This window comes from Echinops telfairi, unplaced genomic scaffold (genome assembly GCF_000313985.2).
Source record: "Echinops telfairi isolate 266 unplaced genomic scaffold, ASM31398v2 ScPeMD7_31;HRSCAF=116, whole genome shotgun sequence".
Taxonomy (NCBI): domain Eukaryota; kingdom Metazoa; phylum Chordata; class Mammalia; order Afrosoricida; family Tenrecidae; genus Echinops; species Echinops telfairi.
Window position 1 is genome coordinate 20,667,656 of NW_022103928.1, and position 25,342 is coordinate 20,692,997.

At 44.2% G+C, this 25,342-nt stretch overlaps 1 protein-coding gene across 5 annotated transcripts in view; it reads left to right on the plus strand.

The window, feature by feature from the left end:
- The window catches only part of FHIT (fragile histidine triad diadenosine triphosphatase), a 1,817,667-nt gene that overhangs the window by 560,956 nt on the left and 1,231,369 nt on the right, over window positions 1-25,342 (plus strand). The window contains exon 1 of one of the 5 annotated variants that reach the window (XM_045289945.1): window positions 518-567. The exons of the other annotated variants lie outside the window; for them this stretch is intronic. The gene's annotated coding sequence lies outside the window, so the exon portion shown is untranslated. Of the gene's footprint in view, window positions 1-517; window positions 568-25,342 lie in introns of those variants that run through there. 5 annotated transcript variants of the gene reach the window in all.

The following is a 25,342-nucleotide window of genomic DNA, read 5'->3' on the forward strand; positions in this document are numbered from 1 at the left end:
CAGAGATGGCTCATTTCACACCAAGCAGATGCCAATCTCAATGAACCCTATGAACAATTACTCATAGCTGAGTCATATAATCCCATGAGTGTATTCTTGCCACCATCTTACTCAGACCCATCAAGAAAACTAGGTTCTTTGGTGGGAGTCACAAAAATTATGGCTGAAAGAATCATATTAAAACACTAACTGAACTGCAATGGTGAATACACATCAATCCTGAGTCTAAATGCTGCAGTATCCTCTTGTTCTAGTCAAGAGTCCTGGTTTATGTACAGGTTCCATATAAGCACAAGTAAATGTTCTGGAATAGCTATTCTTCACAATCTTATTCACAATTTGTTGTGATCCAAACAGTTGAATGCCTTTGCATTCAATAAAACCTAGATAGACATATTTCTGGTATTCTCTATTACCAGCAAAGGAGGAGAGCCAGGAGTGGAGCCTGTCCTTTGTGCCCAAGAGCCTGCCCTGGGAACCTTGTTAACCAGAGGGGCCACAGCAGAGTGACGGAAGAGCAACAGCAGCAGCACTAAGGTCCACAGTGGTGACTTCCCGGCCCACTGAGTGAGTAAAGCTGAGTGCCTTTGGCCAGGAGGCTTGCTGTTGGAGTGGGGCGCCTCCTGGGCACGTAACTCAGGAGCTAGGTTTTCGGAATTACACTGCTTGAGTTGAGTACCTTCAGACTGAGGCTTATGAAGGAATGGCCCCCCTTGGACATTCATCTTCAGCACTGTAAGAGCTCTGTAACATCGCTGGAGCTGTCAGAGGCCAAGGGGGCCACTTGACTGAGATGCCACATGATAGGCCCTGAAATAGACCCACCTGGGGGCATGGGTGGGAAGAATCTATCAAGAATGTTTTCTTGAGCATTTCGAATTCTGAATTGTAACCTGTTAACTAACTTCCCTTATGGGATCCAGTCCCCCCTTCCAGATGGATGCTAAGGGGGTGGTTGTGTAATTGAGGGTTTAATTCAAGTGACGTGAGGCAAGGCGTGCAAGGGCTCACCTCTTCCGATGGAGACTAGAACCAGAATGAGGCAGTAATGTAGTCTCTGCAGACTTAGATAATCGCAGGCATGCAAGCCACAGTAAGCACATAGATAACAGGAAGGAGCTGTATTAGAGGGATACACATAACACGAGGGGGACAAGCTAGGGGTATACATGCAATAGAAAGGGAAGGAACGAGAGGCATATATGTGACAGCAAGGTTCATACATAACAAAATGGGTGGATTCTAGAGTCAAGATGGCAGTCTAACGTGGCCGTCTCTGGGCTGGCTTGACCTTAGATGTCTTTGACTCTTCTCCAATGGCACAATCTCTGATTCTCATCAGAAGGGACTGGGCTGTACTAAGGGTTAGATGGTCCGACTGCTTTTGATGGCAGATAACCTTTAGGCAGATAGCCTTCAAGCAGTTCACCTTCGAAAGTAAAATTGGAGTTATTAGGGGGGCACATTGTGGGGAATAACTTTGACTTAGGAGGATGTAACTGGAATGCATCTCCAACTTATGAATGTGAAGTCGTCCTCCCTCGGCACCCTGGCCTCCTAGGCTCCTTAAGGGATGAAGGTTGAGAATTTGTCGGCATACACTCTTCATGGTTCTCAGTTTTCCACATTCCCTAATAAAACCCATAGCACAAGTATGGTCTATGAGTTTTCTCTGTAGCCAGTGCAATGAATTATTGAACCCAGATGAGAATTAAAGAGCGCTGTGGGACGGTTAGTGCCAGGGGTCATAGCGGATGCCTGCCTTCCTTATAGGAATCAGCCTTGGGGCTGATGCAAATAGTGCATTACCTCCTCCTCACTGGTGAAGTCAAAGGAGGTCAGACACAGGAGATAGAACTGTGAGAGATGGTGATCTCCCCCAGTATTTTTCTTCCCTAATAACATTTTAATTGCTTAATGATGCTAATGATTTACATATGTTCTTATGAATTAGAACAGATTTACGATAAACACGCTTACTTTCTAAAACCTAGAACTCTGATATGATTCTGTTAGGTTTCTCTAGTGGGTAAGACATCGATCCTTGGCTTTGCACAATGGGAGAATTCACGCTGAAGCTCATTTTGTGATCCAAGTGGGTTTTTATCACGTCAGGACAAGTTTAAGGTTTTACAGTCTCAAAGGGGTTCACAACTGAGCACGAGCAACCTTGAGGAAAAGAGCACCCACATGTGCGGAACTGGGGGGAGGGGGAATCCTCATGACCTAGGGGTCGAGGGAGCAAGGGCCAGGAGGGTACAGAGGCCAGAGAGCGAGAAGGCCAGCATGCAGGGACAAAAGCACAGGGGCAAGAGAACCTGTGGGTCCTCCCCTTTTCCCTCCCCCTCCCCCTGCCACTGACCAGGAGCAGGGTAAAAGAGAGTGAGAGACCCAGAGTGTGCTCCCTGCCTTTATTCTAGCCCTGCCCCTGGCTGGCGGAATGAGTGGTGCAAGGTATTGGCTGACCCCCTTGGCTGGATTGAGCCCATCTGAGTGATGTCATGAACCTGAGCCTAGTTTGGACTTCTCAGGTGAACCTCCCACCTGGGTTGGGGGCTTGAGTATGAGCATACTCAGTTTGAGGTCTTATAGGCGTCTAATGTTGCCTGATCTCTTCCCAACATCCTCTGTGGGAACCTTTGTAGGCATGGGAGAGACAGTCCCCCCACCATTCTTAACTCTAACTACCTAACAATTCTTTGTGATAACCAAAAGGGGGAGAACTTATAGCTAGGGGATAAGTGCTAGGAATTGGCGATGACTATGATTCAAAAAAGGGGGAAGCTGTGTGGGATAATGGGACAGAGACAGGGCTTTCTACTCCCATAAAGAATGGTCTTAAAGGCTTGAAGGTAATCAAGCGGCCATCTATCTCAGAAGCAACACAAGCCCACATGGAAGAAGCACACCAGCCTGTGTGATCACGAGGTGTCGAAGGGATCAGGTGTAAGGCATCATCAGAACAAAAAATCTTACCATAGTGAATGATCGGGGGAGTGCGGAGTGGAGATCCAAAGCCCATTAGTAGGCTACTGGAGATCCCCTGGCAGAGGGGTCTTGGGGAAGAGATGAGCCAGTCAGGGTGTGATGTAGCAACGATGAAAAATACAACTTTCCTCTAGTTCCTAAATGTTTCCGCCCCACCCTCACTATCATGATATGAATTCTATCTTGCAAGTCTGGCTAGACCAGAGGATGTACACTGGTACAGATAGGAACTGGAAATACAGGGAATCCAGGGCGGATGATCCCTACAGGACCAGTGGTATGAGTGGCGAAACAGGGAGGGTAGAGGGAGAGTGGGTTGGAAAGAGGGAACCGATTACAAGGAACTATATGTGACCTCCTCCCTGGGGGACGGACAACAGAAAAGTGGGTGAATGGAGACGTCGGACAGAGCAAGATATGACAAAATAATAATTTAGAAATTATCAAGGGCTCATGAGGGAGGGGGGAGCAGAGAGGGAGAGGAAAAAGTGAGGAGCCAATGCCGGGGGCTTAAGTGGAGAGGAAATGTTTTGAGAATGATGAGGGCAACGAATGTACAAATGTGCTTTACACAATTGATGTATGTATGGATTGTGATAAGAGTTGTATGAGCCCCTAATAAAATGATTAAAAAAAAAGAATTACAGCCTCAATAGCAATGAGTACGAGACCGAAGAATATGTTCCTAAACTGATTGTGGTGATGATTGTACAACTCTTCCTGATGCGACTGCACTATTGAAGTGTATGATATGCTAAATAAAAGCCAATAGAAATATTAGAGAAAAAAGTAGTTCCAGCCTCATAAACCCACAGGGGCCATGTCTACCCTATCTTATAGGGTCGCTATGAGTAGCATTAAAGCTATGGCCGAGTCTTTTTGTTACGTTTCTAGGGTGGTTCACCTCGGTTCTTGCTTAGCAACACTGAGAGAATTCACGCAGCAGAAGCACTTTTGTAAATCCAAGTGTTTTTTATGAGGGAAAGGAAAGTTTCAGGTAATACAGTCTCCAAAAGGTACTTGCTTCTTCTAGAAAGTGTGCAGGGCCACATGGGGGCCTTGCGGGAGCTCGCAGTGGAAGGTGGTTGATTCAGGGGAGCATAGGAAAGGAACACCAGAGCAGGGGCATGGACCCTAAGGCTGGATCCTGGAGCAGGAAATCCCAAGAGAGTAAGCGAGTAAGCGGCCACGAGCGGGCATTTCACCCTCCGCTTGCAAGAGCTCCACTGAAAGTGAGAGACCAGGGCCTGAGGCCTGCTTTTATCCCCTCCCGGCCCCACTGACTGGGGAGGCCTGGTTGAGGGCATATAGGCTGACCTTATTGACTGAGTTTGGCCCATCTGTGTGAGTTCATCTTGCTGGTGCTGAAGGTGGGTGTGCCCGGGTTGGCTTTCACTTGGACCTAGGTAGCTTAGGCCTGAGCCTGGTCAGTTCTGGATTTTCCCATAGGTGTCTAATTGGTGTGCCCACTTTCTTCCAATCCCTTTATTGTGGCCCTTCTAGCCAATTTCCAGTAGGGCAGGCATTTGGGAAGACAATCACCCTTTATCCCTAATCTAGTGACCTGTTATTTTGAGTGGGGTATATAGATTAAATAGTTAAATTTGTGTGTGTGTGTGTGTGTGTGTGTGTGTATGCATGCATGTTAGGGATAAATGTTCAGAACAACTGTATCACTGCTGTAAGACTTCACACTTGTCAAAGAAAACAAGGCTGGAAAAAAAACGCTGGTCTATCTCCCTCAAGATAGTAAATGCTTTTCTTAGTTGTCGAGCCAGCGCTTTACCAAAGTAACCGATCTAAAAGAAACGTGTGGGATGCTGAACTTGACCAAGATACCTTCAAGGGCAGGCATGTGTCCCCGGATAGTCTTTTTAAACCAGCCTTTGTGGATATATGAGATTGCCCCTGTGAACATCGTACTTTAAGACATTTATCTCTGAAACTAAAATAAATAAAAAGCTACTTTTAGAATAAAATCGAACCTCCACATAGTAATGTCATCTCTCTGATGGCTTACTTTTTTTTTTTAATACTCTATATTGACATACCTTGCACATTCTAACATATTCATTCACATATAATTCTGTTGCTCAGTCCCATCGGGTGGGGTTATACAACCATCGATGCTGGAGGTCTTATGTTTTGTCTCTGGGCTAATAACCCTTGTTTCCTATAAGGCAGAGGGCCAGGGGGCCCAGTTTGCTGGGCATGGATTTGTGTTGATACTGTCGAGAGACATGGCAAGATTTTCTCTTCATGCCAAGGCCAAATCCCTTGCAGAGTTTGATGTTCGCTTGGTCTTTGGAAGGCCCGCCAGGAGGTGTTCTCTGTCTTAAAAGGAAAACCCCTCTCCTTCCAAAGGAAAGGCCCTTTTCTTGAACCTGACCTTTTCCCTCTGCCGGTAAAGGCTTGTTGAGTTGCCTTTTAAGCAACCAGAAACCGCTGTTTCTCTGTCTTATAATCTTTTATTTACACTGTTGAGAGGCTGGACATGCTAAAATAATAACAATAATAATAAAATCACAAAACAGCTTGGCTCAGTGAAGAACTAAAGACCATAGAGCCCCCTTAGCGGATCACAGATGTGGCTGGGGGAGGGGCAGGGGAGGCTAAGCGCTCACCGCCCTATTGCTCTCTTGAACTTGCCTTCCTTCTATTGTTTCCATGTGTCTCATGAGTTCCCCAAAGAGGTATTTATACTTTATTCCAAACCAGTAAATGCCCTGAGAGAAACTTGAAGCACTGAATTGGGATTATATTAGCTGGAAGAATCGAAAAATTAATTTCCTTCAAGAGCAGAATGGCGTAGCTGGTCAAACAGAATATTGCTCGATGGAACTGAACTCCCAGTTGATGTTGGAGGGCTTTCTTACCAGGGGGGTGACGGGGCAGTGAGATGATTGGATTTTAGGTTCTGGTATAAATTAACTTCCAAAGACATGGGTCTGCCCTCTCCCCTCTCCAGCCCTACTGACCACGCCTTTCTTTTTTTCTCTTTGTTCTGGGCCTGACTCTTGTCTCCACCTACCTGAGGGCCATGTGTCTTTACACAGCTCCACGTCAGAGATAAAAGAATAAATGGATTGGAACTTAATCCACAACCCCTAACTCTGCAGCTTTATGATTTTTTTAATAGTTCGTAAACTTCTTATTTTCCCTTTTAGCCTAGATTTCCTCTGTGGTAAAGAAAAGATTTGCCAGCCTTTGGCTCTGCCTCAAAAAAACGCTTTAAGGGACAGTGCTGGGCAGTGAGGGTGCCTGCAATCCACCCTCATATACTATTCCAGAGCAGCCCCAGATTTGTGTCTGGATTTGTTCTAGTAAAGAGAACCTGGGGATCAGCAAAACAACTATTTTTGAAGCATTCTTCAAGACCTAGGAGACGAATGTACACTGTTTCCCACAGGGCTGTCACTAGCGTTTTCACTGAGAGCATGACAGATCCCTAACCGGATACGCAGACATCTCTATTTTGAAATTTCTAAGGTAACATAATAGGGTTTGTAATTTTTTCAGACTCGGGGCATTAAATCTCTGCTTCGGAGTTGATCCTTCTGTGGGCTCTATTTTGCCACCTTGTGCCCTCTTCTGGGTGAGAGAATTGGATGCAGAAACGAATTTCTCAGTGAGGTCAGCTTTGAGAAAACGTGTCACCTGTCACAGGTGTGGTACACAACACTTTCTAATGGTGACTAGGCCGGCATGTGATTCTGAAACTACACTGGTTGCAGGCAGGAGGTGACAGCTCTAAGGGGAATCTATACAGAGCTGTCCATTTGGATCATTTGAAAGGAAAAGGTCCCCACTGCTGAGGACTTGGAGTTGAGAACCTGGAACTGGGCACCTCTAATGTATCTTTTTGAATCAGAGTAGGGAGACCAGCACTTGTTATTGTGAGCCATTGAGTCAATTCCATCTCACAGCAAGCCTGTCCGCAATACCATAGTGACCCAATAACGCGGTTGTCAAATCCTTTTTCATTGAAAGGCTTTGGAAAATCCTTGAGCGAGCAGACCGTCTCATCTCACTCCTGGAGCTACTTGTGAATTTGAACCTCCGACTTGCAGTTAAGAGTTAGCAATCCAGCACTGAATGGACGGCCCCTGTAGGACAGAGTGGATTTCTTAGGTTGTCATCTTGACATGAGCAGATACCAGGTCATTTTTCCAGTGGAGCTGCTGGTGGGTCAAAGCAGTCAGTCTTTAGGTCAGCAGCCAGCCTCTTTATCCAGGGCTGCTGGGGAGCACCACTTTCCTCTGGGTCTGTGCTCTACAGAAGCATGCCACTGGGAGCACGGTGCTGTCACTGTCATTCTCGTGAGCTACATGGCTCATTCCTCTCTCTGTCGCTTTCTCTTTCTTTCTAGAGTTTATATCTGTCTGTTGGGAGAAATTTTAAAAAGATAATTTCTCTTGACAGTTGAACACTCAGAGATGTTAAAGTTTTATAAATTACCTTTCAGATGTCTCACCATGGACATAGATAGACAAAGACAAAATGTTATATACCTTACATTCTATATAATATTCCACACGTTGTTTTGTTTGTTTTTATTGTTTTGCTTTGATTTTACCTAATATCATCTTCCTAGGTTGGTAAATAAGCATGTATATCATGATATCAAAAGACTTCACAGTATTCCAATTTAAAGTTACACTGTCATTTAGCTAATTGCTGGTTTTTCAATATTATAAAGAACTATAAAACAAGCATCTTTGTACTTATATCTTTATGAATTTGTCAAATAGTTTCATTCAGATATAATCTTTGAAGTGAATTTGTTACATAAAACATAATATTAAAATTTTTAGGAGAGTTGTATCCTGTCTTTCAAGAAGCTAATTCCTACCCTAATCATCATCATATGATAGGATCCCTAGTGGTGTAGTGATTATGGATTGGGCTGCAATTCTCCTGTTGCCAGTTCAATACCACCAGCAGCCCTATGTGACAAAGCCTGGGTTTTCTACTTCTGTAAGCAATTACAATCTTGGAAACCCATAATGGGTTCCTATGAGTCAGTATGGACTTGATGGCAGTGAGTCTGGTTTTGGTTTATCATCATATGATAGTCTGATTCTTTAAAATATCACCAATTTTTACCATGATTGGGTATGTGCGTGTGTATGTGATATTTTTAATATCGATCAACCTGACAGATAAAAGAAATGGTTCATTATGATTTTGGTTCGAACTTCTTTGATTAGTAGTGAGATTGAATGCTTTCTATTATTGATCATTTCTATGTCTTCCTTAGGAAATCATCTTTTATGACTTTTACCTTGTATTAACATTTTTTATTGTTTATAGTAAGTGTGTGTGTAAATTCTACATGTCTGTGATTTTTACAGAACATCTGGATGGGAGCTTTTCAAGAAAATATTAGAGAAGAGTAAAGAATTAAAATAAAAGAAGAGTTTGTTACTTGTAACCTTTGGTAATTCACTTAACCTCTCTTCCCCTCCCTGCATAACACTGGAAAAGCATAGTTATTCACTTGAGATTTCTTTAGTTATAGGAGAGCCAACAGGTAGTAAGGTGAAGCATTGTGCCTATGCAACTTCCACAATGAATACTGCAGTACCGACTCCTGTTTTAGTCTCCTTCTATCCATTTCCATGGGGAGGGAGTGATTCCCAACCCAGGGTTATCGGGATGGCAGGCATGTGGCACCTCACACGGGGCAGATAAGACTGACTGCAGGTTATCTGTCACGTGTACTCACATCTTGGGGGAAGAAGGACAGCTCAGTCCATGCAGGACTATAAGAGGTTGCACTTGGGAATGGTCAACTCGGAATTCTGGATGAGGCTTTGTAGTAGCAAAAGGGTGACCCCTGGTCCCAACTGGGTGATGTGATTGGCTTGTTGAATAGATTTCGAGAAATTGCAACATGTTACCTAGCACTAAGCAGAGACTGCCCCTGGTCTTCTATAAATGTCCAGAGCAAAGTGGCTGTGGTCTTCCTTTCAGGAGAACTTCTGGGAAATTAAAACATAGAAAAGCAGATGCAGATTCTAAAGCACCTTCTAATTCTTGTTACCATTAATAGCACCTGGTGCAGTGCCAGGTATTCAGTAGGTTCCATAAATGTGTTTTGAGCCTTTATAAATACTGAATGTATATGATCGCAGTCAAGGAAACCCAATTCAGCCAAAAAATATAACTTTAAAATAGTTGAAATCCTTCATTGGCATTCTTGCAAACTATAAAGTAGGGCCAGATAGCCAATCCAAGCTACATTTATGAACAAATCATTCCGTCACGTCTTTAACCACACGGCTGTCTCTTTCTTTTACTTTCTCCACCAAAGCCAGCCTCTGTCCTCCCCCAGCTGGCACACTGTCCCTCGTTTCCCATTTCCGCAGTGCTTTGGGAGCGAGCTCCCACCGAGGATGGAAGACAGCTCAGAGAGTGGGTTTGGTTTGGTTTGGCGGTTGTTACGGAGCTAGACTGGACTGTCTCTCTCGCTCTCTCATTTCACAAAAAAAAGCAAACCAAAAAACCAAACAAATGCTTGGCTGAAACTAAGCTCTCATCCAGGGACCACAGTCATGATTGCCTGAACATGGGAGAGGGAGTGAACTGCTGAACTGTTATGTGGAAGAACCAAAGGGCCATTGCTGTGTGTGTGTGTGTGTGTGTGTGTGTGTGTGTGTGTGTGTGTGTGTGTGGTCTGCCTCAGAAACTCATCCCTTCATTTTCAAAATAAATTCATTCAGGGTTGTGTTGTTCACCCACCACCCCTTCCATTATTTCTCCCAAACCTTGAATCATAAACTTCTGGAAAGCACTGTGAATAATTTATATCCTTTTATTACTCATTGCTTAACTCCCTGTGGGGGAAATGAAGAGAAAGATTTGTCATTTGCTGCTTATTCTTCCTCAGACTGAGACCACGTCAGTGTTGGGCGATAGCAAAGATTGATGACCTCAGGGACCGTCACTGTGAACCGCCATTGATTGACCCAGAGTTTTATTTTTTAGATCATTTAATTGGGGGCTCATACAACTCTTATCACAATCCATACATACATCAATTGCATAAAGCTCATTTGTACATTCGTTACCCTCATCATTCTCAAAACATTTGCTCTCCACTTAAGCTCCTGGCATCAGCCCCTCATTTTTCTCCCTCCCTCCATGCTCCCCTCTCCCTCATGCACCCTTGATAATTTATAAATTACTGTTTTGTCATATCTTACACTGTCTGATGTCTCCCTTTACCCACTTTTCTGTTGTCCATCCCCCAGGGAGGAAGTTATATGTAGATCCTTATAATCTGTTCCCCCTATCTACCCCACCCTCCCTCTACCCTGCCGGTATCACCACTCTCACCACTGGTCCTAAAGGGATCATCAGTCCTGGATTTCCTGTGTTTCCAGTTCCTATCTATACCAGTTTAGCCTCTGGTCTAGCCAGATTTGTATGGTAGAATTGGGATCATGATAGTGTGTGGGGAGGAAGCATTTAGGAACCAGAGGAACATTGTATGTTTCATCATTGCTACACTACACCCCGACTGGCTCGTCTCCTCCCTGGGACCCTTCTGTAATGGGATGTCCAGTTACCTACAGATGGGCTTTGGGTCCCCACTCTGCACTCCCCCTCATTTACAATGATATGATTTTTTTTATTCTTTGGTGCTTGCTACTTCATCCCTTCAACACTCGTGATCAGACAGCTGGTGTGCTTCTTCCATGTGGGCCTTGTTGCTTCCTAGCTAGATGGCTACTTGTTTACCTCCAAGCCTTTAAGACACTAGGCACTATATCTTTTGATAGCCGGGCACCATCAACTTTCTTCACCACATTGACCCAGAGTTTTAATTAAGCAAAATATATGTATTTCAAATCTGCAGCCATGCTAATGTCACTAGTGTGAAAATATAACATTTCAGCAACTACAACTGAAATCCTGCCTGTTGTCATCTTCCTGGTCAATACTTACTGGTGACAGTGATAGTCTCTGCTTATTTAATGGGCTTTCCTGTGGAGGCGATCTCAGAATTTGGTAATCCCAATACAGAGGTCTGCTGACTCCAGAGCACATGGTAGTACCCTGCTGCTGGGGATGAGGGTGTGTAAGCCTAGTCAGGGTCTTTTTGGTTTCATCTTTTTAAATGTCTTCCTACAGCAGAAGAGAAATAGGAATTATAGCTAATATCTGTCTTGGGCTCCTGAGAGGTCTCTGGCATATTGAGGTGGTCCAAAAGCAATATTGTTTATGTCAACTTCATTCCATCCCCTTTAGCTTTGTACAAATCCAAATGATGAATTCTCTTAAACTTTTGTAATCTAGAGATGTAGATTCACTGATGTACCTTTGATCACCCTGTACCTCCCCTCCTCCCTTTAACTCCTTGTACATTTGAGGGGCCTTCAAAAAGTTAAGGGAAAGATCTCATATTTAATACCATTTCCTATGAGTTTTTGGAACCCTCTGGTGTGTGTGTGTGTGTGTGTGTGTGTTAGGTGTCATTGAGTAGGTTCTGATGGATAGTGCCCTTAAACAGAGCAAAACACCACCCAGACCCATGTCCTCACAATTATTTTGTTTGAGCCCATTGTAGTAGCCACTATTTCAATCCACCTTGTCAAGGGTCTTCCTCTTTTTTGACAGCCTCTCCTCTACTCTACCAACCATGATGTCCTTCTACAGGGACTGGTCTCTCCTAATCACATGTCCAAGGTACATGAGGCAAAGTCTTACCACCCTTGACACCAGGAGTGCTGGTGGTGTCCTGGGTTATGTGTTTGAACACTAACTCCAAGGTCAGCACTTCAAAACCACCTACCTCTCTATGGGCAAAAGATGGGGCTTTCAACTACCATACAGAGTTATTACAATCTTGGAAATTCACAGGGCCCTATAGGGTTGCTATGAGCTTGAAAATGGCATATACAAAGGGGTACCCCCAAAAAACTAGAATATTTTCTAAGCAATGTATTTAAATATTTTTTTACAAAACAACTTTATCACCTCTAAAGTATTCTCCATTACACTTAATACACATAACAAAACTGTGATTCCATTCTTGGAAAAGTTGCTCAAACTCATCTTGGATGGCTGACAGCACTTCCTGCATTTTTTTCTTCACCTCTTCTACATCATCAAAGCACTGTCCTTTCATGTCCCTCTGCATTATCAGAAACAGAAAGAAATTGCACAGAGTGAGGTCAGGTGAGTAAGGTACATGGGGCAAGAGGGGCATGCTGTTTTTCCCCAAAACTGACGCACCAAAATGGCTGAGTGAGCCAGTGCATGGTCAGGCTAGCAAAACAAGTTCCCCATTTGCCACATATCAGGCCTTTTTTGTTGCACACTGTTACACAATCTTTACAGAATCTCTAAGTAGACAGCTTGATTAACAGTCTGACCTGGTGGAATGAACTCAAAATACACTATCCCCCCTCACATCAAAAACAAATGAGCATCATCTTGATCTTTGATTTCACTTGACAAGCTTTTGGTGGGTGAGGTGGCAATGGTGTCTTCCACTGGCTTGACTGATGTTTGCTTTTGGGGTCTTAAGAATAGCAACATGTCTCACCAAAAATAAGGACCTTGGGGAAAAAAAAGTCTGGGTCACTTCAGAGATATTCTCTAAAAGCACAGCATGTTTCCAGTCAACGAACTTTTTTCCTGCTCAGTCAGAACCCAAGGCACACATTTTGCAGCGACCCTTCTCATTCCCAAATCTTCTGTTACAATTCTCTGAACCGAGCTCCCAGATAGTCCAGATAACTTTCATTGTCATCTTTGGTCTTCAAGCACAAGTACACGCATTTTGTTAACAGATTTGCCCATTTGTACATCCAGAATGAGGTTTGTCATCGATCATCACTTCACCTTTTTTTTTTGAAAGGAGAAAAACCCTTGTACACTTGAGATTTTCCCACAGCACTGTCTTTGTAAGCTGTGTTCAACATCACAACAGTTTCTGTGGCACTTTTCCCAAGTAGGAAACAAAATTTCACACCTTCATGCTGTTCTCTTAAATCAACTATCACAAAAAATGAGGTTTAAGCAAAACTGCTTTTCCAAAAAAATCACTGTGTGCAAAGAGAACCTTCCCAGGCTATGCCACTGGTACACTAACTCAGAGCAAGTTGCTAGATGTTTGCCTAGCAGGAAAAATGTGTACTATGAAAGTTCTGCCCAGTAGAGCTTTTTTCCGTTTTGTTTTGGGAACCCCCATAAATATGTGTATATGTTTTTTCAAAGCATAAGACGGAGTCTATCAACTGAAAATGCTATACTCTGCTTTTTTGTTGAACCTGTGTGCCCTTGAGTGAATTCCAACTCATACAGGCCTTATATGACAGAGCAGAACTGCCCCAAAATTTTGCTTAGACTGAAATCTTTACAGTAAGAAGTGTGCCCAGCCTTTGCTCTCAGTGAAACTACTGGTAGATTCAAACCTCAAGCCTTTCTGGTTGGAGCCAAGCAGTTCTTCACCAGTGGACTACCAGGATCTCTTATTCTATGCCTAAAAAAGCCTCTACATGCTTTCATTGCTCCATATACTTGAAGTGACTCATGGGTCCCCACAAACTCTCTGTCTCATGTCTTTACCTTCTCCACTCCAGTTACGCTGGCCACTATTCAGTCTCTTGAATTCACCAGTTCAAGCCCACTACAGGGTTTTTGCACATCTCGTTTGCACATTTCAGATCCTGAAATGCTTTCATTGTGGCATCAAATCTCATGTGTCAAGTGGTTCTGAGACAACATCTCTGTCTCTCTACCTCCTCATTAACCCTACCCCAAATTAGACTACCTTCCTGGTTGGGAGTTACCAAATAACTGTTGCCAAATAACTTTTATGAAATGCTCTCAGAAGGGAATGTTTTTAATTTATGAGACCTTTTTTTTTTTTTTTTATGAGACCATTTGATGGCTATTTGCCTCCCCTTTAGATTCCTTCAGGGAAGGGGCTGCCTTTGTTTTCACTCACCTTGGGATCCCCACCATCCAGGCCAATGCCCAGTCCTTGGTAGGTGCTCAATCAATATGATTAGATGAGTAAAGGCAATTTTGTATAAATTTTACCAGAAAACAGATCTTGCCTAATCTTTGAAGAATGCATGTGGTCTACAAGAATTCTAGCTAAATCTTTTGGAAGAGTTAAGAGGGGAAGTGAATGCAGATGCAGGGACCCAGAAGCAGCCTGTAGAGACCATCCTTGGAGAGTGGCCCAGGCTCCGTGACAAGTCCACTTCATTCTGCTTAGCCGTAGGCAGATCTGCATCCATCTCAGTTACAAATTGGCGTGGCACCACTCGTATTTATAGAGGTAGGAACAACCCCTGTGGGGCAACTGGTAGCTTGTTCGGCTCTGTTATTGGACTCCCAGCCAAGAAGAGTATATTTATCTCTCCTCTCCCCTTATTTTAGAGGGCCTTGTCATGGATCCCTATTAGAATGAAGTTGTGGACACTCATTAGCAGGTTGTGTACAAATGAGGCTGGCTTGTTTCACTGATCCGTCCCAATTAGCTCCCCGGCTTGTCTTTGTCCTGTCTGCCCAGGAAACATGAAATGAGGAAGGATGCGGTTCTTGCGTGTACAGTGGTTTACTCTGATTATTACTTCCCATTTGCAAGGGAGAGAAGTAAACAGTTTAAACGGCAGAGTAAAATGTTTTGATTCCGTAGGCTGCTAGGAAAGGCCAGCGAGCAGAATTTTACTAGGCATTGAAATAGTAGCTCTCCTGGTCTCAGGTCGGAGCATCTGTCTGTGCTTTGGGCAGATTTGGTTGAAGGCCAAAACAAATAGTTCCCCTTCCCTGGGTTCCGACCTCAGGCTGGAAAAGAAAAAAGAAAAGAAAGAAACGAAGCTAGTCTAACTGCAACTGCTGGGGAAGTCGTTGTACTCTCCACCTTCTGGGATCCCCAAATAATTAGCTGTGCAAAGAGCAAGTTGGAATCAAAATCCCCCTCCAGGGTGTTCTGTGTCCAGCCAAACAAAGTGAGCGGCGCAGAGCTGAGAAACAGATAAACGCTGTGAAAGGGAGTCAAGACCAAGTCTCCTTTCTCCTTCCTCATTTCCATCTGGCCCCGAGGACCTGTGTCTCCCGTCACATTTACCTCAGGCTTCTGTCTCATCATGGGTAGCTGAAGGAATTTTCTCTCTCTCTCTCTCTCCTTTTAAAAATATTCTAGTATTATTAACTTTTTAGTGTGGGTTGGGTGAAGGCTTGGAGAGCTGCTCATCATTTCTACATGCACAGATTTTTAGACGTGAGGTTTCCACTCATCCATTTAAACCCCCTCAATTGCTTATCCCGGTCCCTCCCAGTGTTTCTAGTTCCCATTGGTCCTTCTCTGCGAACCCTTGGTTTGAGGATAAATGTTGCTCACTTGATCTTAAATAATTGATCACTCTAATACAGGATGAGTTCAATCCCAGACCTGAAGGTGAACTAAAGCCCATAGTCTTTGAAGTCCTACCAGGCTCTATTCCACCCAGATTGGTCTCTATGGTTTTGACCAGTGAACCCGGTGAGCCCCTCACAGGTGGAAGCTGGCGCTGTACTGAGGACTGGAGAGGGTAGTGGAAGAGCAGGTTTGGCCTTTGGAGAGAGCTTCCACTTAACCCCATATTTTCTGATGTTGTTTTTTCTTAAAGCCAGAAACGTGGTGTGATGGAGTGAAATTTCTTAACATGACTCTTCTGTCCAAGTCTCTGTAACTCCCACCAAATGATTGGATGACACTCTGCAAATAGGGCATGTGGAACATGAATAGAGGAGGTTGGTCAATTTTCCTTATGATCTCCCTGGCTATTGAGGGTGAGCTATTAAAAAAAAAACCGGAGCAGAGAAAGCCTGGAACCACAGGAAAAGCTTGTTCCAGATCTTTGCTGAAAGTGGTAGAAGCTGAGACCAGAGGCTCCAGAGACTGTGGCACAGGGATTATGGGAGAGGTGTAGCCTGGAGACTATGGGAATATCAGGCAGAGTGATTGGCTGGCTTCTTGGTACTAGAAGGGGCCCTGGGTCCACGGGTGCACATGGCTGAGAGGCTGAGGACTAGAGAAAGACTTGGTTTCTGGCAGACAAGAGGTGTTGCTGGGGACCAAAGTCTGTATCCTTAGTGTTTACTGATCCTGCCTTGTGGTAACCGCCCTAATCAGACCCCGTACTTGTGAGTACTATCTGTGAGTTCTAAGTTCTAAATGGCTATCGAACACAGCTTCGAAGTAGGGGACCATGGGAGGAACAGTTGGTGCCAGCGTAGGTAAAGAAAGATGGAGTATGGAGGTGTGTCTGAACCCTGCCTCTTGGCAACAGGGAAGTTAGGGGAGGTCATATATGCACCACCCCGCCCCCATGCTGCTTTTTGAATCTGGGCTATTGTAAAGCCTCTTGATTTCAGAATGCTCACTACTGGGTATGCTTCGTTTATTAAACACACGGAAGACAGATGAAACCCCCTTTTGTACCTTTGAGCAAGACTCAAATCTTTAGGAAGATGTGGACTGTGCCCATACTGTTCCCCTCACCAGCCTAAAGGCCCAGCATAGCCCTTGCTACATTAGAGATGCTCAGTCGCTCTTGATTGACACGTATGGGAGACTCATCCACAGCCCAACATCTGCATGATAATAATAACAGTAGCAATTATTTTTTTTATTGAACACATACAAATTAAGCGGTTGACATATTATTTAATCTAAACAATGACCTTAGAAGCAGCCTGTTTTTATTATGCCCAATGTAAGAGTAGAGGCAGACTCTGAGAGGCTAAAAGAGGACACCAGTTAAATCGCCCGGCTGAGTAGATTCTGACTCAGACTGCTCTGCCACCAAAGGCAGTGCGTGTCACCCTGACCCTGTCATGCCTCTTCCCGGGCTCTGAAGCCTCCTGCCAGAGGCCCTAAGAATGAGTGTCCAGGTGCCAGCCCTTTCTAAGCCTGCCGTCAGCATTGTTGTCTCTGAAGCATAGCCTCCAGAGGAGATATTTGAAAGAGTGGGTATGGCAGGTGGGCACTCTTCTTTCCTCACTGTGCACCATTTTTTGTCTCGTCTCCAAGTGGTGGAATTGCCCCTAGAGTCCCATCACCATCTCTTTATGGGGAATAACTGCAGGGGACTTGAGTACGTTGTGACCGTCATTGTATCCTATTGTTTGCTATCCATATGAAACAGCTTATGTTAGAGCCTTTTTCTGGGACTCAGGAGCACTCAAAAGAGAGTGCTTACACAGAGCCACTTATTGTCTTCTTTAACTGAAAGTAAGAGTGGTGACTCATCAGCTTCGGGTACAATTAAACCCACAGTTTCTTAAAGCCATGCTTAGTGTTACACTCTTATTGCCTGATGGCCAGGAAACACACTTTTCCTGGTGGTTGAAATACTTTATTATAGGTATTGCAGAGTGTTAAAGCGTTTATTCTATGGGCGATACAAAGGGCTGACTAATTTTACCGAGTGGGGTAGCTCTTTCTAATAGCTACCATTTGGTGGACTCACATATGCTAATGCTTAAGCTACAGGGGATCCTTCCAGTCCAGGAGGAGTGGACAATGGGGATGCTGAGTGCAGGCCTTCCCCAAAACCAAATTACATGTTCTGGCCTTGCCATCTGTCTACGTGGGCCACTTCTCAATGTCCCTTTTGAATTTGGCAAGCTATCATCCTGGCTTGAAACCCTTTTACCCTTTGGCTCATTTGTTCTCTGATAGAAGGAGGTTTGCTAAGCTGGACCATTGGTTTTAAGAAGTCAGAGAGCAGCTGTTTCTGGAAAGTCAGAGTAATTATCACCATCGTCCGGCATATTGAGGCATCATTTAAGGGTTTTGCACTCATTCCCTCATTTGGGCTTCCCCAGAGCCTTACATGAGCATCGTTCCCATGACCAGTTTTACAGATGAAAGAGCAGCCTCAGAGACTTGCCTGAAGTCAGGAGGCAGATCTGTATAGCAGTGCTTGCAGATTGGCTCCGGTACCATTTGTACATCAGAATAAGGCCAGGAGCTTTTCGACAATAGGTTCTGGGCCACAAGCCTCGGACTTGCTGTCTCCACTGAGAGAGAGCCTGGGGCTCGCTATTGTTCCAAAGCCATGCAGGGGAATGTGATGTACAGTCAGATTCAGGAGACCACATGGACACGCCACACCAGATGTTTTGAAATAAATGGAAAGGGCTTATTTAGTGGGCACATTTCTGTGATTGTTTTTTCTGGCCCAACGCAGCCATATCCTTGCCTGCCTTGCGGGTTAAGGGAAGGCTTTTCCAAGGAGCTAACCTGTTTGTACGGTGATGCCTTGTGCTGCTCACTTCAAAGTCAGCATTTCAAAACCGCCAGCACCTCCTCAGGACAAAGGCCGGCTTTCTACTCCAGGTACGCTCTTGGAGACTTTCCACAGGGGCAGTTACACGCTGGCTTTTAGGGTCACCATGAGTCAGAGTGGACTTGATGGCAGTCAGTTTGTTTTGTTAATAAATGAATAGAGGAACCCTGTAGTGTGTTAGACCTTGGGGCCAGAAGTCAGCAGTTTGAAACCACCATCTGCTCTGCAGGAGAAAAAGGAGGCTTTCTGCTTCAGTAAAGATTTACAGTATCGAAAACCCACTGTTTTGCTGTGGAGAGGTCTCCTCTCCTCTACAAGATCAGTCGGAGTCAAAATTGACTCGATGGAAGTGAGCTGCTTGGTTTGGGGGGGTTTTGGTTCTTTGGTGGCACTGTGTGGTAAGTGTCTAGTAGTCTCAGGATTGGCAGTTAAAACCCAACTGCCACTCTGAGAGAGAAAAATGAGGCAGGCTACTTACTCCTGTCCAGAAACCCTATGGAGAGTCAGTGTGGCCGGAAAGTCATGGGGTGGGGCCAAATCTTTATTTTTGCTTCTAACTGAAAGCATGGTGGTTCCGACCCAGCAGCAGTATGGAAGAAAGGCCTGACCATCTGTTTTCATAAAGATTGCAAGGCAACACCATGAAACAGTCCAACTCTGTGCACTTGATGTCACTGTGTGATTTGACCTGACTTCTCCTCCTCCTCCTCCTCCTCCTGCTCCTCCTCCTTCTTCTTCTTCTTCAGGTGGTATAAATGGTTCATGAACCCAACAGCTGTAACTGGAAAGAAAGGCCACGTGATCTACTTTTGAACCGTCTACCACTATAAACTCTACGGAGCTCAGTTCTACTCTGAAATACACAGTCTGGTCAGATGGTGACAGTCGATGCACTGCAGAAGTTCTCAGCTGAGACCGAGTAGAGGCAGTCTTGGGATGTGCCCCCTGGCAATACAGCAGAATTGGCTCGGCTGGGGAGCTAGGTCTGACTAGATTATTGGCCAGTTTCCTCCAACTGTCTGCTTTGGGGCATCCTGAGCTGCAGACTTCGGCCTGCCCACTTGAGAGAAGATGATCAGGCAAGGTACTGACAGCTCAGATAGGGAACCTGTCTGCAAATACCTGAAACTCAACTGCGAACGGGTCAGACCCACTGGCTGGCATGACAGTAGATGGAAAACAACTTGGCACAGCACAGTGGGTGCCAAAGAGAGTTTTGAGGTGAAATCAGAAACCCTTTAGGCAGTTTTGAGGAACAGGTCATAAACTGGGAGATTTCTCCCTAGAATAAGCCAACGAAAGTAGGTAAGCAGGGAGGCTTGCTGACTTTCTGTGGAGAAATAAATGCCTCGGATAGTTTGGACATTTCAAACTCACGAGCCACTCTGCAGGACAAAGAAGAGGCTGTCTGTTCCTGGAAAGATTTACAGCCTCGGAAACACTATGTAAAGCCGCTATGAATCAGACTCAACTCAATGGGGGTCCATTTCAACACTTTGGACCCAGCATCTTGTCTTTTCCCATCAACCTCTAGCAGCCAAATACAGAAGCTTAGGTACTGTTTTCCTGTGGACACTTTTTAAGGTCTGGGGATTATGTTTTTGTGTTAATACTGATTAGATGCTCTTATCTTGCTAATTTGAGGGAAGAATATTTTGGGTTTGGGGTTGGCCTGCTAACCACAAAGTCAGCAGTTTGAAACCACCAACCTCTGGATGGGGAAAAGATAAAAGCTTTCTGCTCCCATAAATCCCCCCCCCCCATGCACACACATAAAAATGTACAGCCTTGAAAATCCACAGGGGCAGTTCTACTCTGTTCTGCAGGGTTGAGGTGAGTCCGTATCAACTCATTAGCGATCAGTTTTTGAGTTTATGGGTCAGAAGTGACACCGTGGCTGTGGGTTTGGGGGGTTGTTTATGTAACAGTTGCTTTGTGGCAGGCACTGTTCTAAGTGCTTTTCACATCTGTTCTTTCATTTGACTCCCGCAACAAATCGGTAAGGAGGATACCCTGACTTTTTCCCTCCACCAGAAAGTAAAAAGGACTGGAGGGATTAATAGATTGGAAAGAGTCATAGCAAGCCAGTGGCAGAATCCGGATTTGAAACCAGGCAGCCTCCTTCTAGGAGTCTGACTTGTCTCATACACACAGGCTGTCCACGATCCTCTTTACTTTCCCCTTCTCTGCCCATAAATGTTCACAGCAAACCACGAAAATGAAATAAAATGACCAAAAACTCAACTTATCAAGTGGTTGCAACTCTGGTTTTACCAGCTAAGAGATGAGCTCTGAATCTTGCCTGCCTGTACAATTGATAGAAGGATGTTCTAAGAGATACAGCCACATTACTGGAAAGGTGGTGAGCTGAACATATCCTTGGCTTAGCTCTGAGGGAATGTTCCCTTTCATTTAGATTGTGAGCTCCTCAGGAGCAGGGAGAGAGTTTCTCTACACATCTTTTTATTTGGCGTATATTAGATGCTCAACAAAATTTTGGTCAGCATGGGTTACTAAGGATGCTAAAGGTATCCATTCAAGTTTACCTAACAGTGAGGAAACGCACTGCTATTTAGTCAATTCTGACGCACAGCAACCCTGCAGGTCTGTAGGTTAGAACTGCCCTTGTGGCTATAACTCTTTTTAGGAGTAAAAAGCCTCATCTTTCTCCCATGGAGCAGCTAGTGGTTTTGAACTACTGATCTCAAATGAGCAGCCTAACTCATAAATTCTAAACCACCAGGCCTCCTCTATTATGCTACCATGACAAGGGGATAGTGCAGGGTTTAAAATCAGGAAAGGTGTGCTTCAAAGTTGTATCCTCTCACCATACTTATTCAACCTGTATGCTGAGCAAATCATCTGGATTATATGAAGAATGTGGAATCAGTCCTGGATGAAGGCTTATTAAAAACTTGCAGATGACACAACCTTTCTTGCTGAAAGTAAGAAAAACTTGAAGCACCAGCTGATGAAAATCAAGGATGACAGCCTTTGTATGGATTACAACTCAATGTAAAGAAAGCAAAAGGCTTCACAACAGGGCCAGCATCAGGATAAACAGGAAAACAATGGAAGTCGTCAAGGATTTCATCTTGCTTGGATCCACATTCAATGTTCATGGAAGCAGCAGTCAAGAGATCAGAAGACACCTTTTATTGGGTGAATTGGCTGCACAAGATCTCTTTAAAGTGTTGAAGAGCAAGGATGTAACTTTGAGGATGAAGCTGTATCAGAGCCAAGCCCTGGCATTCTCCACCGCATCAAATGGATAGGAAAGTTGAACATGGAATAAAGAAGACTGAAGAAACACCGATGCATTTGAACTGTGCTGTTGGCAAAGAATAGTTAAAGTACCATGGATTTCCAGAAGAAAAACAGATCTATCTTGCACAAAATACAGTCAGAATGCTTTTCAGAGGCAAGGATGGTGAGGCTTCACCTCAGGTACTTTGGGCATGTTATCAAGGTAGCCTGTCCCCGGAGAAAGATGTCATACTTTCTAAAGTGGAGAGGCAGCAATAAAAGAGGAAGCCCCTCAATGAAATGGATTGGCAGAGTGGTTGCAATATAAGCTCAAACATAAGAGCCATTGTGAGTGTGGCCCAGGTCCAGGTGGTGTTTTGTTCTGCTGTCAAGAGATGCCCTGTGATTTGGAACTGACTTGACAGCACCTAACGAAAACAACCACATTGAGGATTATGACATGGATGTGTGACCTCTCCGGTAGTGCAAGCAGTTAAGACATTCACTACTAACTGAAAGGTTGGTGGTTCTAGACCACCCAGAGGCACCTGGTAAGAAAGGCCTGATTATCAACTTCCCAAAATTGACCATTGAATACTCTATAATCATAGCTCTACTCTGACACACGAGGAATCATCATGCATCAGAGTTGATTCCTAGTAACTGGCATGGGTGTGTGTGTGTGCACGTAGGTGTGTGGTCCTTGTATGGCATAAATGGTTACGTGCTTCAAGGTATCTAAAGGTAGGTGGTTTAACACACCCAGAAGTGCCTTGTAACGAAGCCTTGGTGATCTGCTTTGGTAAAGATTATAGTCGAGAAATCCCTGTGGAACAATTTTCCTTTGTAACACGTGGTCCTATTAAATTGAAAAAGATTCCATGGCAATAGGCCTATGTTGTTTGTCATGGTCCATTAATGGAACTCTTGGCATCTTGAATCTGAAAGATGTAGTAAAATGGTATTTCTCAATGTGAAGTGGTTTTATCCCCAGCCATTGGCCCAGGGGGCATTTGATAATGTCTGGGGATGATTTGGGTTGTTACAACTAGGAAGAGGGGTACTTGTAGCATCTATTAGGGGTGCTGCTAGGGAGGCCAGGGATGCTGCTGAAAATCCTACACTGCATAGGACAACTCCTGCAGCACAGAATTATGCAGTCCCAAATGCCCATCACTAGTGCCAAGGTTGAGGTATCCTGCAGTAGAGGTTTTATCCACTCATATTTTCCTTCATATGACAGATTCGTTATCTGATTTTACCCTCTCTTGAGCAAGCCGGTTTGGTTTGCCCAAGATCACACAGCTTGATAGTACAGATCTATGACTCGAACCAATGTCTGGGGAATAGCTCTTCTTCAAATACATGGAGGTGGCCTTCTTAAAGCCTATTACTGATTCAAATGCCATCCTGTGGTCACAGAGGAGCAGATCCCGCAGAAACTGATAGGACACTGTGCCTGCGCCTGAGGGCTAGAGCTGATGGAAAGGGCAGTGATTTGAGACAGCTCATTCAGGCTGCTGAGAGTCCTTGGGCTGAGGGTCCAAATCGGCTCTTGCTGATTCTGCGGAGGCAGGGACCATTTCCTGGGCTTCCTGTGTGTACTACACTCCACTGCTGGCCCAGTCACTCTTGGCTGAACCGTAACACTATCTCGGCCACCCTGTTTTCACAGGGCCTCCATAAGCCATATGACAGACTCTGTTGAGTTCGTGTTCACACAGCTCTGTATTTGCAGTAGGCTTAGGACTTCTTTCAGATTTGAGCACTGGCAGGCTCTCATGCAAGCTGCTCTCCCCCCAGCTTCCCTCCCTTGCTCCAACTCCTAGCTGCGGTCTGATTATGGTCTGTCTCTGTATGCAGAATACAGGCAACAGAGTCTAACAAGTGCTATATAACTCAAAAGATGGTAGAGCTGGTAGATTTTAATCAGGTGAGTGCAGTGCAAATGTAAATACTCCTTTAGCAGAGGTTCATAAACTGGCTGACTCATTATTATGCCCCCACGTATTAGTTCAACGCTCACAACGTACATACATGGTTTTCCTTTGGGGTTAGGTGAAGGGGAACTCAGTAAGCATCAGTTGGAAATGCAGAAAGGGACTGTGTGCTTACCCTGTGTTAGGATGCACCCCTACTCCCATCCCGCATCACCTCACATTGCACAAGAGTCCCAGCTCACTGTTTTCTTTCTGCCTTTCTTTTGTCACATTTGGGGCTTCACAGAGATATGAAATGCCACCCTGGCTCCTCCATCCATTCAACGGGAAATGCATATGAACACGTAGAAGAATTTTACCCTATAATACAGCTGAAATTCAATGTTATCATCATCCCCACTCGTGCATTTCTCAGGAAGGTTTATGAGGTGGCAGTTAATCGTTTGCTATTGTGGGCACACCAACACAATGTTGTTAGCAGCATAGAATTCTCAAGCTTTCTGTTTAGATTGTCTTCATGTAGGCTAGCCAGAATTTAGATATTTGTAAACGGAATTTGAACAGTGGCCTTTCTTCACAATATAAAATTCAGATAAGTGTAGCCGATCATGGTCCAACGCTTGTTTATTAATTAAGGCTTTATAATATGGCATCATTTTTGGAAGCTGTGGCTTATGCAAAGAGGAATACTAATTACATTCTTCATTTTCCGTAATAATGGGGCAGTGTTTCGGACAATGCAGTTTATCCAGACAATGCATCCAGCTCATAATGCAGTTTATTAACAAGGAGGTGCTGAATGTGTAATGGTAGACTGATACAGCTGTGAATGGGTGGCATAAAGAATATTCTTGGCCAGGCTGGGCAGTGGCAATATGTTGCATGCTGTTAACCTCAAGAGGTCTCTAAATACCTTTTATGTGTGCCTGCTATATATTTGTTGACCATTTCTTGATACAAAGGGAGCTAAGTGACCTGAGAAAATCTATTTGGTAATTTTGTTTCCCCATTCTCTTAACACTTGACAAAGCTTTAAAAGCAATACTTTCCATATGTATGGGTCTTTTTTTTTTTTCTTTCCCTAAACCATTCCTAAGGATGATGGCTTTATATTGTCATCATGAATTCCCTTTAATGGCCACATGTGTAAATCAGAATAAGCTACTATTTTCCCCCCAATAAAATCTCTCTTTCTTGAAATATAACTCAAAAACTGACATTTAGTCGATTCTGACTCAGAGTGACCCTATAGGACAAGGTATAACTGTCCCTCTGGGGTTCTGACAGTGTAATTCTTACAGGAGTAGAAAGCTCTTTCTCCCATGGAACCCTTGCTGGTTTCAAACTGCTGATCTGGAGGTGAGCAGCCCAATACACTGTACTACACTACCAGGGCTACATGAAACACATACACAGTGTGACGACTATAAGATTCACCCCTTTAAGGCATGCAGCTTCATATGTGTCAGTAACATAATTGTTGTGATGCTTGAGCCCATTGCTGCAGCCCCTGGATCAATCCATCTCATCCAGGTTCTTTCTCTTTTTGGTGACCCTCTACCTTACCAATCATGCTGTCCTTCTCCAGAGACTGGTCTCTGCCGACATGTCCATGACTGTTCCCTTCTTTTTAATATCGTTGTTTTTTATTAAAGAAGCCTTAAGGGAGATTAAAACAAAATATTATAACGGATCTTGGGCTGGATTTACTTTTTTTTTTTTAGATTTAAAAAAAAATCATTTTGGGGGGGCTTGTACAACTCTTATCACAATCCGTATGTACATCCATTGTATCAAGCACATTTGTACATTTATTACCTTCATCATTCTCAAAACATTTGCTTTCTACTTCAGCCCTTGGTATCA